The following is a 15522-nucleotide window of genomic DNA, read 5'->3' on the forward strand; positions in this document are numbered from 1 at the left end:
CTCCCTCTCCTTCTTGGCATCTGGGTGGCTGTCAAGAAAAGACATTCTGGACTGCACATTTTACAGGAGGAGATGTTCACAGGGTATCCTCAAAATGACCAGGAAATGCATACACTCCTTCTGTGTTGCTTCTGGGAAGCAACCACAGCACACAGCCAATTTTTCTATTGGACAGTATGACTCCATCTACCAGAGCTGTGGCGCAGCCAAATATTTGCTTCGGAACTCAGACCTCAACTCCAATTTTATCCATTTCCACTTACTATTCTGAAGAATTCTGTTCATCGCTTCCAGATAATGTTGTTGTTTTTCCGAATTCCATAAAATAGTGAATCCTTTGATAAAACACATGGAAGAAAGAGATTTTCTTCAGTGACACTTAGGAGCATCGTGGGTTCATGTTTCATTTTATATTTGTAAGTCGAATGGTATATACAGAAATGTGTTTGAAAGGGAATAGGTGAATGAGGAGAGAGGTGTCACCTGACTGCTGATTGCAGAGGAGCCCAGCCAGTTGACAGGGGAAAAGACCCGCAGGAACTGGACTGCACAACTGTGTGCATCCTACCAACACAGGCTCAGCCCCCAATGCTAAGGTCACATTTTCCACAAATGGCAGGTTGCTGATACAGAATTCTGTCTTTAATACATGTGATCATGTACCTGTCCTAGTTCCATACTCTTTGGCAACAACATGGAGCTGCTTTTGAGGAAGAGTATGCTCTTCATTTTTGTTATTTCTATGGTATGACAAGTCACATTTGTTCCCATCATACACTGAGTGAATTATTGATGATCACATGTCTCCCTCAAACCACGTCATGCCCATGGGAGTTTAATGTGTATTGAGTGGAAAGTTATTGTGCTTGCTAGCTTTCTGATACCAGGAACAGTGAGCCCCACTTTCAAATCAGGTTCCTGTCTTCTGAATGGCTTCCAAAAGGCAGAGCCTCTCTGACCCTGCCGAGCAGGGATCACCCTAAAACACATGGATAGTCACACTTTAGACCATAATCCACAGTGAGTAGAAACTTATCCAAAGGATTACAGACAGATCTTTCCATCTCAAATTGGTACTGCCCACCAGTTGCTGCTTTGCACGTGCTAAAATGATAGCATCCTGCTATCTACTTGCCTTCATTCCCATCTGCCTGTTGAATCTCTTGCGCTGTTCTTCCTCCTTTGTGGTCCAGTTTACGATATGGATTGGTGAGAAACTCCATATCCAATCTCAACTTCAGGGAAGCAAACAAAGACTGGTTAACACCCCCACAGAGGACTTAGATACTTTACTCTCTAAGTACCTCAAGAGGTCTCTAAATATGTCAGTAAATGTGACAAGTTCAAGGGAAAAAGAATGGTATGCTCTGAAATGCCCTGTCTTGCTAAGGGAAACTCCAGCTTCCTAACTCATTTCTGAAAACTGTAATAGGACTGGGTATCCGGTGCAGTTAACACTGTCTACCTGAGAAACGTGGCTGGAACTCTGCCCCAGGTTTCATTAATTTCGTGCCCAGTACCATCATTTTCCCTCTCTTTCCTGGTGTCTTTCCCTACGATACATTCCCCGCGATGAACCGTGAACGTTGTGGGGTACAAATAAAGCAAAACATATGTCAAAAGGTTTTCTGTATCAAATCTGTTACTAATCGATTAGGGGTCCATATTTTGAAATACATACGATTACGCGACTATGCTCTTGTTTACATATACATTTAGCTTTTGGATCTGTTGTAGGGATAGGGTCTTGCTTTTTGCTCAGGTTGGCCTGGATTCCAATGCTCCTATTTAAGCTTCCTGACGTTGCTGGCATGCCAGTGCCAGCTAACACACCCAGCTTTTTTCCATTGAGAGGTGGAGTGTCATAAACATTTTTGACTTTGCTGACCAGGAAATGCTTTCCTCCTGATCTCAGCACCCGAAATAGCTAGGATGACAGATGTAAGACCCTGGTACCTGGATTCTTTTCTCTTTTTAAAAATTATAACCATAATAATAGGTGAGCACTGCCCTATGAATGAACAGGATACACTTCATTTCTACCTTGAAGACTCTGAGCCATGTAGATAGAAGTAAGAGGCACAGGTTTACACAGACATGACCAGCCTGATACACTAACGCAAGAGCACCAAACCCTGGGCCAGGCAGAGGGGAAAAAAAAATGCCAGCTGGTCCCTTGCAGCCAGAACAAAGGTCATTGTTGAGGCAGACTTCAAGAGTAACTAGGGCCTGTCACAGAGGGCTGAAGCTGGATAAGGGTGAACACAGAATGTACTAAGATTCCCAGTGGCCCTACCCACAAATGCTGGGTGCATCTATCAATTCCATTACCAACAACCTGGTGCTTACAGTCTCCTGAAAGCCCTGGTTGGCCAGTGTATTATAGTCAGGACACCTTCTGGGGCTAACAGGCAGAACCAAGATCAAACGCGATGCCCACCCTATGACATCAGAGGAGGACCAAAGAAAGAAGGACCCTGACAATTCCATATTATTGGAAGTGCACCATGGTACCTGACAAATCCAAACAGGATGGGGCTGTGCCTCCACTCCCCAAACTCTTTGAGGAACAGGGCTCTTTCCAAGTGTTTATCTTCCAGGTTCTGCTTAACTTTTTGAGACTCTGACAATTATAGGAATTGATTCTAGCTACAATGCAAAGTGCTTGCCTTCTCACTGGGCTCCTGCCTGTAATCCTAGCTACTCAGGTGGCAGAGATCAGGAGAAATCACTGTTGGGATACAGCCCAGGCAAATCTTTGCAAGACCCTATCTTGAAAAATCTATCACAAACCAAGAGGTGGTGAACTGACTCAAGGTGTAGGTCCTGAGTTCAAAGCCCAGTATCATGAAAAGGAAGAAGGGAGGGAGGGAGGAAGGGAGAGAGGGAGGAAGGGACTGAGGGAGGGTGGAAGGAAGAAAGAAAGGAAGGAAGGAAGGAAGGGAGGGAGGAAGGAAGGAAGGAAGGAAGGAAAAAGGGCTTGCCTTCCCTGCAAAGCAGCAGGGACAGGTGACCTGGACACAACCAAGGACAAGCACACGCCTCTAAATACAGTCAAAGGTGTCATAGGAGAAGGAGACTTACCAAATATTTTAATGAATTCTTCATTTATATTATCTGCATTGCAGGAAAATTCACAACTTGAGCCTGCAGAGAAAATAAGCCATAGTTGTGATTAAATCTTTCAATGGATCCGGATGAATGGTCATTACCCATAACCATGGGGATATAACCTTACATCCCGGTGAACGCCCGAAACTCTGGTCATTCTGAGTCCTGTCTATGGTTTTTCTTTGTTTGTTATGTCTTTTCAGGTTTCTCTGTATAGCCCAGGCTGACCTTGAACTCTCAGTACTCCTGTGTCAGCCTTGAGTGCTGGGATTACAGGTCTGAGTCACTACACCCAGCTTGTTTGGTGTAGATCACCAGCAAACCCACGAACAAACAGATGACAGAAAACATTTGGATTTTTAAGTGTTCTGACAAGAGAAGTCACTTTCTCCCCTTTTCTTGCTATCCCTCTGACAGCACACCCCTTCAGAGGATGCAGCCCCTGAGCTGTGTGGCTTAATGGCCTTTTTTCCTCATGTTCATATACATCTCCTGAAATCCATGGCAGGTGACAGTTTTGTTTTGGGATGTGTAATTGTTGGTAAACCATACTCGATTTCTGCACTACAGAGTTTGTGTCCACAACTCTGACTTTCCGTACAGATTGAAAGAATACCCTGAATGTGGTCAGCCAATCAGTCTAGTAAGTAGCAAGACCCCCAAAAATGGAGGAATCCTAATGTTCACATAGAAATGCTTTGCTCAAAACAGTGATATTCACAATACCAAAATTCCCATCAATTAATAAACAGATCAACAAATGTAGCATGTCCACACAATGGAATATTGCTCCATCGTAATATGGAAAGCAGTCACCCATGCTACATGGATGAACCTGGAAAATATGTTAAGGGAGACATTAGTCACCGAACCACACCTGTTACATGGTTCCACTTCCATGAACCTCTAGAATAGACATTGCATAGAGCAGAGAGTAACCTGAGGGTGAACAAAGACTGGGGAAAGGACAGTAAAAAGAAAGCATTAGTGAGTATGAGGTTACATGTTGGAGTGATGAAAATGTTCTAAAACTAGAGAGTGGTGATGCCTGCTGTGTGAATATGCTAAACACCACACAATTTGCCCTTTGAGAAGGGTAAATTTTTACTGGGTGTTGTGATGTTCACCTATAATCCCAGCAGTCAAGAGGCCCAGGCAAGGAAATGCAAATTTGAGAACAGCAGGGGCTACATACCAAGACTCTTTTTCAAAAAAATACATAAATAAAAGTGATTTTTTTTAAGATGACATATTTCTATGTTGTCCTTTGCATTTTCAAATTTATGGTTCAGGTGATGCTCAGAAAATGGTGAATTTTATTGTAACTGAATTATATCTCCATGAAGCTGTTATTACAACATTGTGTGTATGCACATGTGTGTGTGTGTGTGTGTGTGTGTGTGTGTGTGTGTTAGATGAGATTGGCATGATTTGCACATGGCAGTCCTTTAAACTCGTCTTTCTAACCTTACATATGCTTGAAATTTTTATAACATGTAGGTATGCTAAACTTTGGTGGATCTCTGGATTTTGAGTAAGTTAGAAGGTAAGGAAAAACTTGTTTTGGTGGTACTGGGGTTTGAAGGGAGTGTATCAGGCTCACTAGGCAGGCCCCTTACCACTCTGCAGCACACCAATAGCCCTTGTTGCTTAATTTGTTTGGGGGAGTAGTGAACCCATGTCTTCCATTTGCTAGGTGGGTGTTCTGCTGCATGAGCCATGCTTGCAGCCCTTTTTGCTCTGGTTATTTGGAGATAAGGCCTCACTGTGTCCAGGCCAGCCAGGACTGCAATCCTCCAACTTAACACGCCCCATAGCAGCAGGGATGACAGGCACTTATTACCACACCCAGCTTTTTTCCATTGAGATGGAATCTCACAAATCTCCCTCACTACCCACCTCTCATGAGCCTTCCTATCTCAGCCTCCTTAGCTTGGGATGACAGGCACATCCCACCACAACCAACATTTGCTCTCAGTAGCATTTGCCAGGCTTAACCTTGAGTCCATGAACCACTGGTGACCAGCATGCGTTGGTCATGTTTGAATCATGTTTCATATTTGTGCCCAGGTCAGGCTGAACCACGGTCCTTTTGTAGCTGGGATGAGACGCCTAAGCCACCGCACCCCACTTAAAAAGGGAAGGTTTTTAAGTTACTCTCTTCCCCAAATAATATACGCTAGTAGGGAATAGTGGGAGGCAGAGATGGTAGGGAGGGAAAACACCTGTGCTCACCATCCCAGCACCTGTGGGAGGGGTACCACTGGCTCACCATATTTAGGCTCCCATGAGTCTCAAGGGACACTCATGGGAGTCCAGCTACCAAGGCTATATACTTATGATGGTACCTTCAATCCTCGAGAAAGGGCGGGGCTCAACACCCAGCCAACAGTCCAGAAAAAAAACAAAAGAGAGGAACAGAGTTCCACTCATCATTGTCGTAGCCTCAACACCAACAGGGAGCAGTCAATATCCTGAAGTGCCTCCAGGAGCAACTGCCTCCAACTCCAGGATGCTGGAGACTTCACAGTTCTGTGAGGTCACACTGAAAACAGAGGAGGGAGGGGTATGGAGGCTCACATGTGGGGCAGGGACAGAGTGGAAGCTAGTGCCCTTAAAGGAGCCTTTCTGCTTACTTTTTGGGCTCTCTGATGCCTTCCTCTACCTGCAGGTCCCTCTGAAACAGAAAGTTGGAGTCCATCTTTCCCCGAGGTTTTGAGGATGTATTGGAGCATGGTTAGAACAGAGGTAAATGCTGTTAGAGCTGTGGCGATGTTAACAGTGAGCTTGTGTTGTGAGCATCCACTTTTATGTTTCTAATTTCTTTAAATGTGCTGAGTTATTGGGAGGTCCAGCAAGTACACTCCCTAATTAAAGCTGTGAGACCATTCCCTGGGGCCCTGGTGTCTTGAAAAAGGACTACCAGCCAGGCAGACAGACTCCCCTCATACCAGTGCCAGCTGCTTGGGACAGTCTGTGGACAAATTAGAAGAAGCTACATGACAGCCACAGCTTGCTGCCAAAGCACAGTTCTGCTGCCTGAAGGCACTGGCCCAGCACACACCTTGCACCAGAATTCTGCCATCACAAGCCTCTGTAAACTCTAGATGACTCTGCAGCCATTTCCATCCAGGCCAGAAAGGGGAGCCCTTCCCTGTTGACCCAACAGAAGGCCTGTGATTAGTGCAAACACAGTCCTTTATTTGCCTAAGGGAGCTGTCTTGCCTGGTGATATGAGGAACTCTGCCATGGATGGTGTCCACGTAGCTCTCCTTTGCATGAAAGGACCACCAGGATTGGTGCACACTCTTGCCACATCACCTTTCTGACTAAGACTTTTACTCAGCTCAATTTGAGAGTCAGCCAGGAGACACCCTCCCATGCTGCCCTGGTGTTTTAAGTCCAATAAAGTCTTCTGGCCAGTGGTCTTTTCTTGCCTATTTTTTATTTTTATCATTAGTGAGCGTGGCTGAGCTGGGAACATGAAGACAACAGAAGAGGTTAGCAGCCATGGAGGCAGCAGCAGCAGGGGAGTATAGTGGCCATGACAGCAGGGCTAGCAACAGCAGAGCTGTGCTGGTGGCCAAGGCAGCCCTTGCTCAGACAGAGTAGCTGGCAGTGTTAGTGGCAGAAGTGACAGCAAAAGTAGAAGAAAAGGCAATGGCAGAACTGAAAGTGGTGGCAGACCACTGCCCTGGCAGTAGCAAAGTCAGCAACAGCAGAGGTGACAGCAGCCAAAGTATACATGACAGGAAAAAGAAGCTACAGAGACAGTAGGGATGGCAGAAAGAAAGTGAGGGTGGAAACCTGAAGCTAAGGAAAGAAGACTGTGAAGAGCTAGAAAGAGGAGAACCTGGGCCCCTAAGTCACATAGCAGGTTACACAAACTGGAAGTAGTAAAAAGTGGCTACAAAGCCATGATTGGTCAAGATATCCCACTAATCTGCTAGGAATGTAGATGAGTCCTACAGCACTTGCGTAGCATTCACGAGACTCTGGGTTTCATATCCAGCAATACAAAAATAAATAAATGAATACATACATTCATAATACACACATACATACATACGTATAGTTTTGCTTGCTATACTATGTATGTGGACCATTCCCCAAGGCTCATGTGTTAAAGGTCACCACCCTGTGGTTCTATTGGAAGGTGGTAGAATCACTAGGAGGAGAGGATAGTTAGAGGAAGGTAGGTCACTGGGGAGGCCCTTGCAGAGGATATTGAGACTCCAGGCCCCTCTCTGTTCACTGGCCTCCATGAAGTGAGCAGTTTTGCTCCTATTTATGCTCTGCAATGATATTCTGCCTTACCACAGCCCCAAAACAACAAGTCCAAGTGACCATGGATTGGCACCTTTGAAACCATGAGTCAACAAAACTCTTTCATCATATTAATTTGGTCATCTCAGGTATTTGGTCATATTGATAGAAAGTTGATACAGTGAAATAAAATTATACAAAAAATAACATAAACCCAGTGATACACTCTTCTGATTATTATATACCACCTCTACCCTATTAGTTTTTGTATGCATTCATATATTTTCAAAGGAAAATTTTATATTTTAGTATCTCTATCTATACTTTTTGTCCTAAATTTAATTTTGTACTAGGTCCTGTAAGTTATACAGCTGAAATTCCATAGCCCTTGTGTTCCTGCACTGTGTGCAATGGCTGAGTTAGAGGAGATCTTCTGGGTACAAAAAGACACACTAGGGATGTGGTTTAGGTCAGTGGCAGAGCACTAGCACGTGTGAGGTCTTGGTTTACTCTTCAGCAACACACACACACAAAGACACCCAAAAATCTATTTAGTACTAGTCTGGGTAGTTTAATTGAGGTATATTCATTTGCTAGGGCTGCCATAACAAATGATCACCAAATGGATGCGTTAACCAACAGAAATATATCCTAGCACAGCTCTGGAGACGAGAAGTGTGAGACCAAGGTGTTGGCCGGGAAAGGATCTCTTCCAGGACGTGGCCAGTAAACAGCGTCTCCTCCCTGTGCCTCCACATCACCTCCCCTCTCTACACACCTGTGTCCACATCTCCTCTTACAGGACACCAGTCATACTCAATGAGAGTCCAGCCTAGTGAACTCATTTTAACTCAATTTTCTCTGTAAAGACTCTGTCTCCAAACACACTCACATTCTGAAGTCCTGGGGGTCAGGCCTTCAACATCTGAATGTGGGAGAACACAATTCTGAGAACACAATTCTCAGCTTCCCATAGACCCAGGCTCAGACCTTTGCCCAGTGACTACATCCCAATGCTCTGGAGGACAGTCAGCCACTGGAACTTTGAAGCTAGACTACAGTATTACTGGCACAATCTCAGCAGTGACCCCTGGCCCACCTCAATGGCAAAAGGTATCCTTAAGTGTTGGGTGGCCTAAGCATATGTGGGTGGAACCAGGCTAGAACCAGGTTTGTCTCCACAGTTAACGGGACACCTGTGGTGCCTGTGGAGGCTCCAGTCTTCCAGAACTCAGCAATCTCCAACAGGTGCTCCTGGGTAACCTGGCACACACTGAAGCTCACTGCCTTCCTCTGGGTTGTCAGAAAAACAGGGCCTTTTATCTTCTTGGTTTTTTCTGGTTCTGCCACTAACCACTGGGGGATCTTGAGTAAGTTACTTGAGCTCTCACTGCCTTGGTTTCCTCATTTAGGAAACAGGTGACAACAGTACCTATTTCTCAGGGCTGACTGCCATCATCATCATGGTCCCTGATGTTCCCAGTTTCTGCAGTGTGCTAGTAACTGCAAGTCCCACTGTACTATGGAGTACTACAGGCTGCCAATTCAGGAAGCTCTGAAGGTTGAAAGTGACCAACACCTTCCCCCAAATAAAAATTAACCGAAGCTGATTCAACCCAGAAAAGAATTGATTGTCCACAGTGACTACGTGCTGTGCCCATTCGTAGGTGTTTCTCAAAGTGTTGCCTCCTTTTGCAACCTTCAAGTCACCATGGCACTGTGACTGCCTCAGAGAGACCTTTCAGGGATTCTTATTTATCTAACAGTGAGAACCGACTCCATGCCTGGCCTTATTCTAGATACTAGGGACCTGCTGTGAACATTGCAGGAAAGACCAGTACTCAAAGCCCACCAAATACGCTAGTCCCAATTTATACACACAAAACTGAGGCCAAGAGGAAACCAAGGCTTAAGGTTTAGCAGCTAGGAAGTGACAGAACACGTGCAACAGGAATGCAGAGCCTCCACAGGACTTGAACATCAAATCCCCAGTGCTGCCCAGTGGTTACCCTCACCGATCTAGGGACAAGGCGGATGGACCACCCACTAAGTAGAGGTCAGACAAAGCAGAAGGAGCCCCCTTTTTGGTGCAGAAAAAGCAAATGAAAAAGACAGCACTGGCAGACTCTCAGAGATCCACCTGCAAGGCAAGGATAAGGATGCAGCAGAGGCTAAAGGCAGATGAGACTGACTTGTTCCTCAGGTGGAAGTCTAGGTAGTTGTAGGAGGCCGATAGGAGAGTGAACACTCTCAGGGAAGGGGCCTGAAAGATTGGAGCGAGTGGAGTGAGGGTGAACGTGCAACCTGTTAAGAGCCCATGGAAGTATCCAGTATTTATGGTGTGCCTGCTGTATGCACAGGTCTGCAACCACATCTCATCCCAAGCTCAAGACTCCTGCAATCTGCTGAAAGCTGTTCCACCAGCTTTCTTGGGTGCCCCCAGCACTCAGCCTAGCACAGTACCTGGCAAGCAGCAGGTACTTAATACATTTTTGCTGCTGAAAGAACCACTCAACAGCCCTGCAAAGCGTGTGGATTATTGCCCCCTTTGCCAAGATGAGGATGCTGAAGTTCAGAGCAGGCCAAGGAAGGACCAGTACCAGAATTCAACTGGGCTCCACTCCTCAGGGTACTTTCCTGAGAACAGGGTCTGAGGGCAGCAGACATCCAGAGGGAATGGTTACACCCTAGGTGCCACCTGTCCTCTCTTTGATCACATGCCCTGGCCAAGCTCTCAGAGACTGTGGGTGAACAGCGGATGTGCACCCTCCCATCTCTTTGAAATGGGAAAGGCCACACTCACCTCACAAGGAAGGAACTATAGCACAGAGGCCAGGGCAGGCCCGCACAAGTCAGTCCCTAGCAGTCAGCTCTAGGAGGGCAAGCACGCCCTCATGTTGGCACATTAGACACCCATGGTGGCATTTGCCAAGCAGAACACTGCCTGGCATAGGGGGTGTCCAATGAATTCTTGCTCCAGAAGGGACCAGCACTAAATAAATAAAATGACAAGAATGAATGCAGATGTGCCAGAATGATAACTGTGTGGGATATTTTTGGCTTTCCCTCCTTCCATCCTGCTCTCTTCTCTACTAGCTGATGAACTGCACCAATGACTTCCTTATCTTCTAGCTTCCTGTTGGGATTGGCCAATTGAAGTCACTTGTAGAGGCCAGGCCCACTGTAATCTTAGTTACTTGGGAAGTGAAGATCCAGAGGATCATAGTTCAAGACTAGCAGGTGCAAGAAGTTGGCAAGACCCCACCTCAACCAATGGCTGAGAATGGTGGTGCACACCTGTCATCCTATGCAGGGAAGCATAAATGGAAGGATCACAGTCCAGGCTGGCCCTAGCATAAAGAGAGACTCTATCTCAAAAATAACCAACATAAAAATGGCTGCTAGAGTAGCTCATGTGGCCAAATACTACCTAGCAAGCACAAGGCCCTGAGTTCAATCCCCCCACCCCTGTACCACACAGAAAAAAGCCACTTCTAGGAGATCGAAGGGGAGGACACAGGGTGTTAATTCTGTTGATCTTTTCCGGGTGGATTGTTACAACTTGCCCATATTCCTTCCCTAAAGGGTACAGCTTGTCAAAAGTTCTCTCTTACTTTCCTTGGGTTTTTCTTCTCTTTATTTTCTTTCTTTATTCAGTGAAGAGATTGATTCCAGAGCCAAATGCATGCTATGCAAGTGCTCTACCAATGAGCTAATCCCCAGATCCCTTGGTCTTTGTTACTGCTCCCCCACAAATGATAACAGCTTGATATTTTTACTTGTTCTAGGGTGCTTCAACTTTCTTTGTTGGCTTCCCCTCACACTCTCACATCTTCATAAACAAACCCCCTTCATTACATTCTCAAGTACCACATTTCCTTCTCCTGTTAAAACCATCCTGATCACTCAAGCAGGAAATATCCTCCCCCTGGTGAGCTCCCACAATTCTTTCCAGTTTGTTTGTATAATGCGTTTTGTATTCTGACTTGATAAAGATATTTGGTATATTCATGTTCTCAACTCACTCCGCCACTGTGATCTTGCAGAGTGCAGAGTACTTGCCTGACTCATCATTGGATCTCTCATTCTATTTTGATGTGTCTGCATATCAGGTGTGCAATGAATGACTGAATAAATAAATCAGTGCTTGCTTTATTGATTACATAAATACATCACTTCTCAGGTTTATCTGGGGTTAATGTGACTCTCTTGCAGCAGTCTTGGTGCCCTGTCACCGTAACCATCCAATGACAAAGCTCTCTTTCTTGGTTCATTCACGATCTCGAAGAGAAGTAAAAATTTTCATAGAATACATCTTATAGTCACAAATCTAATTGTCTCTCTATAGTGTCTGGATCAAGGAATTTTTGCATCAGAGTTTAGAGCTCCAGTTTGGCTGGTCCCTTGACCAAGCTTAGACATAGGAATAGTTCTTTAGCCTTTCCTCAAATTTTCTGAGATTATTTTCTTCAGAGGTTTGACACCAAGCCTTCCCATTCATTATAAAAATATTCTATTTCATGTTTGCTGGGGGATATCTAAAACAAAACAACACAAACCATGATGTCAAGTATGAAATTCATTTTACTTCTAGACAGCACAGTGCCTCTGAGAAATTCCTCCCTCCCTCCCTTTCTCATAACTATCCAGGCCATCCACAACTTTGATTCATCTCTTTTGGATATAGCCATCATCTTGACTATGTCTTTTTGTACCTCAAGTTGCATGGAAGGAGAATGGCAGGTCCAGTGGATGAGCCTGGCTCAGAGGTGAAAAGTGGACCCAGCTTTTTTTCTGGAGCTCTTAAATCCTGTATCTCTAACTTCTATTAAACCCAAGTCTCCCCCTTTGCTTCAGGGGTCCCATTCCTCACATTTCTGGGTGTGAGCTAGTGGTGTCTGACTTGAATGTGTGATTAGTCCTAAGGATCTTGGTATTTAGAGAAAGCAATACCATTCTTATGGAGAAATTTTAATACTGTAGCCTCAGAGCCAGAGGGAGAGGTAAAGGTAGTGGATGGACACTACATTCCTAATTGCACATCTCATCTCCTTTTCTGGGCACAAGCTGAGCACCCAACACAGTGCTGGTGAGAAACTGAGGAGTCTGGGTGTAGCTGCCTCTGTGATCAGCAACATGTGTTACCAGGGATGCAGAATGAGCTCATCATTTTGAAAGCAATTGTGCATGTGCATGATTGTGTAAATTACTTCCTTCCTAGGACCTGCTCAAGGTTCAGGTCTCTGTGCTTAAACCTGGTTGTCCTGAAAGATAATTAGAATATTTAATGAGTGGAGCAAAGTGACCACTTTTGGAGCCTTGTCTCTCATGGCCCCTGAGGTGCCAGGCACTAACCCTTCACATACAGCATCATGGGGAAGTGCATGGAATGTTCTAGGAAGTGGCTGTTTGCCAATCAGTAGAGCCATGCTTCTGTATGCTAATACCAGTGCAGCTGACCAGGGTGAACGAGCTGAATTTCAGACCTGGGCTCCTCATAGCCCAGGCTAGGGATTCCCAAAGCTGGGTGTGCAACAGAATCACCAGACAGTGCCTGAAACCATTTGCTCAGATGATTGGGAGCACACTGGTTGATGATGAAACACAAACAGACTTAAGAGATCCCTGTGCCCACCTCCTAAATCTGCAATCTTCAGGAAGCTCCGGGAACAACATTGGCCCAAACACTTACAAGTTCTTGGAAGGAAGGAGAATGCAAAGAGCCACTCACAATGGCTGTTTCCTCCACGTGTACACAGAGAACAGGATTGCCGTCATCGTGATGGCGGCGATGACAATGTTCTTCTGCAGGAACTGCAGCAGCAGCCTGCACAGCTGATTCTTTCTTTGGATATCTAAATGAGAAGACACAGGAAGAGTACACAGAGCAGTGACTCCATGTGCATCCCTGCTGGATGACCCACAACAAGGACCACATGCAAGGACAACCTAGTGGTTCTGCTCAGAGCAGGACTGAAAGCATTAGTGTTAGTCACTGGTCACAGAAGTCCTGTAGGAGAAGGAGCTGGCTTTGTTGTAATCTATTACAGATTTATAGCCTGTCCTGTGGTAGGTGAGATGCTGTGTGTATGGGCTGGAAAGCAGCAACACAGTCAAAGAGAAGGTTCAATAAACCACAGATTGTAGGAGGTGAGAAAAACAGAAGAGAGTTCCCATGGTAAGAGAAGGCCCTGTAGAAGTGAGAAGACCTACGGCAAAGACTTTTGAGAACAATGGAGTTGGGAGCCTGGGGTACAGCTCAATGTTAGACCACATGCCTAACATGCAATAGGATCTGGGTTTGATCCACAACACCACCAAGAAGTTTTTATTTAAAACAAGGACAAAACTCTTCTCTGCTGCTCCTTTCTTTCTGTCTCACCAAATTCAGAAAATTCCATTGGTTATGCAATCTGCCTATGGGTGTAGTTATGGAGTTTAGTCTTGACTGTCAACTAGACTGGATTGGGAGATTAGTAAAGCACACCTCCATACGTGTCTGTGAGGACATTTCCAGAGACAATAATAATGTGGGACAGTAACTGAGGGGAAAGACTCCCCCTGAATATGGGCAGCACCATCCAATAGGCTGGTGGCATGGATGGACTACCATAGAAAAGCAATTAGCAATTGCATTATGTTATGTAGGAGCTGAGGGACATTTTAGGGACTGAGACGCACTGGCACTGTATGAACACTCCTGGGTGGGACACACCTAACGCTTGCAGGAAAAACCATTACACATGGAGCAACAAATGGTGCTGAGAAAACTGGATATCCACATGCAAACAGAAAAAGGTAGATCTTGATCTAACACTATATACAACAGTTAACTTGAAATGAATCAAAGCACTGGAGATGTAGTTCAGTGGTAGAGTGTTTGCCTAGCATGTGTGAGGCCCTGAATTCAAACTACAGAAAAAAAAAGAAGGATCAAAGAGCTATATCTAAGAGTAAGACACAAAACTATAAAACTAAACATAAGGCAAAAGCTTCACGGATATGAAGCAAAGGATATTGCCTATGAAGACAAAGACAGGCAACAAAAGAAAAAATGCACACATTGGACTTCATGTGGTGGCACACAGCTATAATCCCAGCACTCGAGAAGCAGAAGCAGAAGGACCCTGAATTTGAGGCCAACCTGGGATACACAGCTAAAATGTGGAGCAACTGAAGTGACCATCAGTGAATGAATGAATAAGGAAAATATGGTATATACATAAAATGAAATGTTCTTCAGCTTTTAATAATAAGCCAGGTGTTGGCGGACTCATGACTGTAACACTGTGTACTTGGGAGGCTGAGGTTGGGAGGATCATAGTTTGACCCCTTCTCCAAAATAATTATAGCAAAAGAAGTGGAGCTGTGGCTCAAGTGGTAGAGCACCTGTGTTGAGAGCACGTGTTTTGCAAGCTCAAAGCCCTCAGCACAAACCCTAGTCCAACCAAAAAAAAGAAAAGAAAATTCTGATACATACTACATTGATGAGCATCTAGAACATTATGCTAAGTGAAATAAGTCAGTCACAAACAGATACAAAGATGGTGGTTAGCAAGAGTATTGGGAGGAGGGAATGGGAGCTATTATTTAATGAATATAGAATTTCAGTTTTATAAGATGAAAACAGTTATAGAGATAAATGGCAGTGACAGTAGCACAAAATTATGAATATGTTTAATAACATTGAAATGTACACTTAAAATGGTTAAGTTTGTAAATTTGGTCACACAGCTTGATTACAACAAAAAATTGTTTTTTTTTTTTAAACCACACATGGTGGCACAAGCCCATAATCTCTGCATTTGAGAGGCTTAGTTGGGAGATCTCAAGCTCAAGGCTACAACACAAGACTGTGTGAAAGAAAGAAAAAGATCACATGCACCAATTCTTAACAGTTACAAATCACAGTTCCATCCACATATGCACAGTGACCAGCCACTGGGCATCACCAAACATCACTACGACCAAGTGGGGTTTATTCCATGAATACAAGGTTGACTCAACACTAATTAATGCCATACATAATAATAATAGATTTAAGGAAACATCATATGTAGTTTCATGGGTACTGAAAGGCCCTATACAAAATTCAAGAGCCATTCCTCGTGGGGAGTGGATTAGGAGAAGCCTGTGGGAATTTGT

The 15522-nt window shown here is 44.7% G+C and overlaps 1 protein-coding gene across 1 annotated transcript in view; it reads right to left on the minus strand.

Moving 5' to 3' along the window:
* Positions 1-3153: 3153 nt before the first annotated feature.
* Positions 3154-15522, minus strand: part of LOC109680909 (uncharacterized) — a 92256-nt gene continuing 79887 nt past the window's right edge. The window contains exon 7 of the mRNA XM_074049032.1: positions 3154-13232. The gene's annotated coding sequence lies outside the window, so the exon portion shown is untranslated. The remainder of the gene's footprint in view (positions 13233-15522) is intronic.

This window comes from Castor canadensis, chromosome 12 (genome assembly GCF_047511655.1).
Source record: "Castor canadensis chromosome 12, mCasCan1.hap1v2, whole genome shotgun sequence".
In the NCBI taxonomy this organism is placed as follows: domain Eukaryota; kingdom Metazoa; phylum Chordata; class Mammalia; order Rodentia; family Castoridae; genus Castor; species Castor canadensis.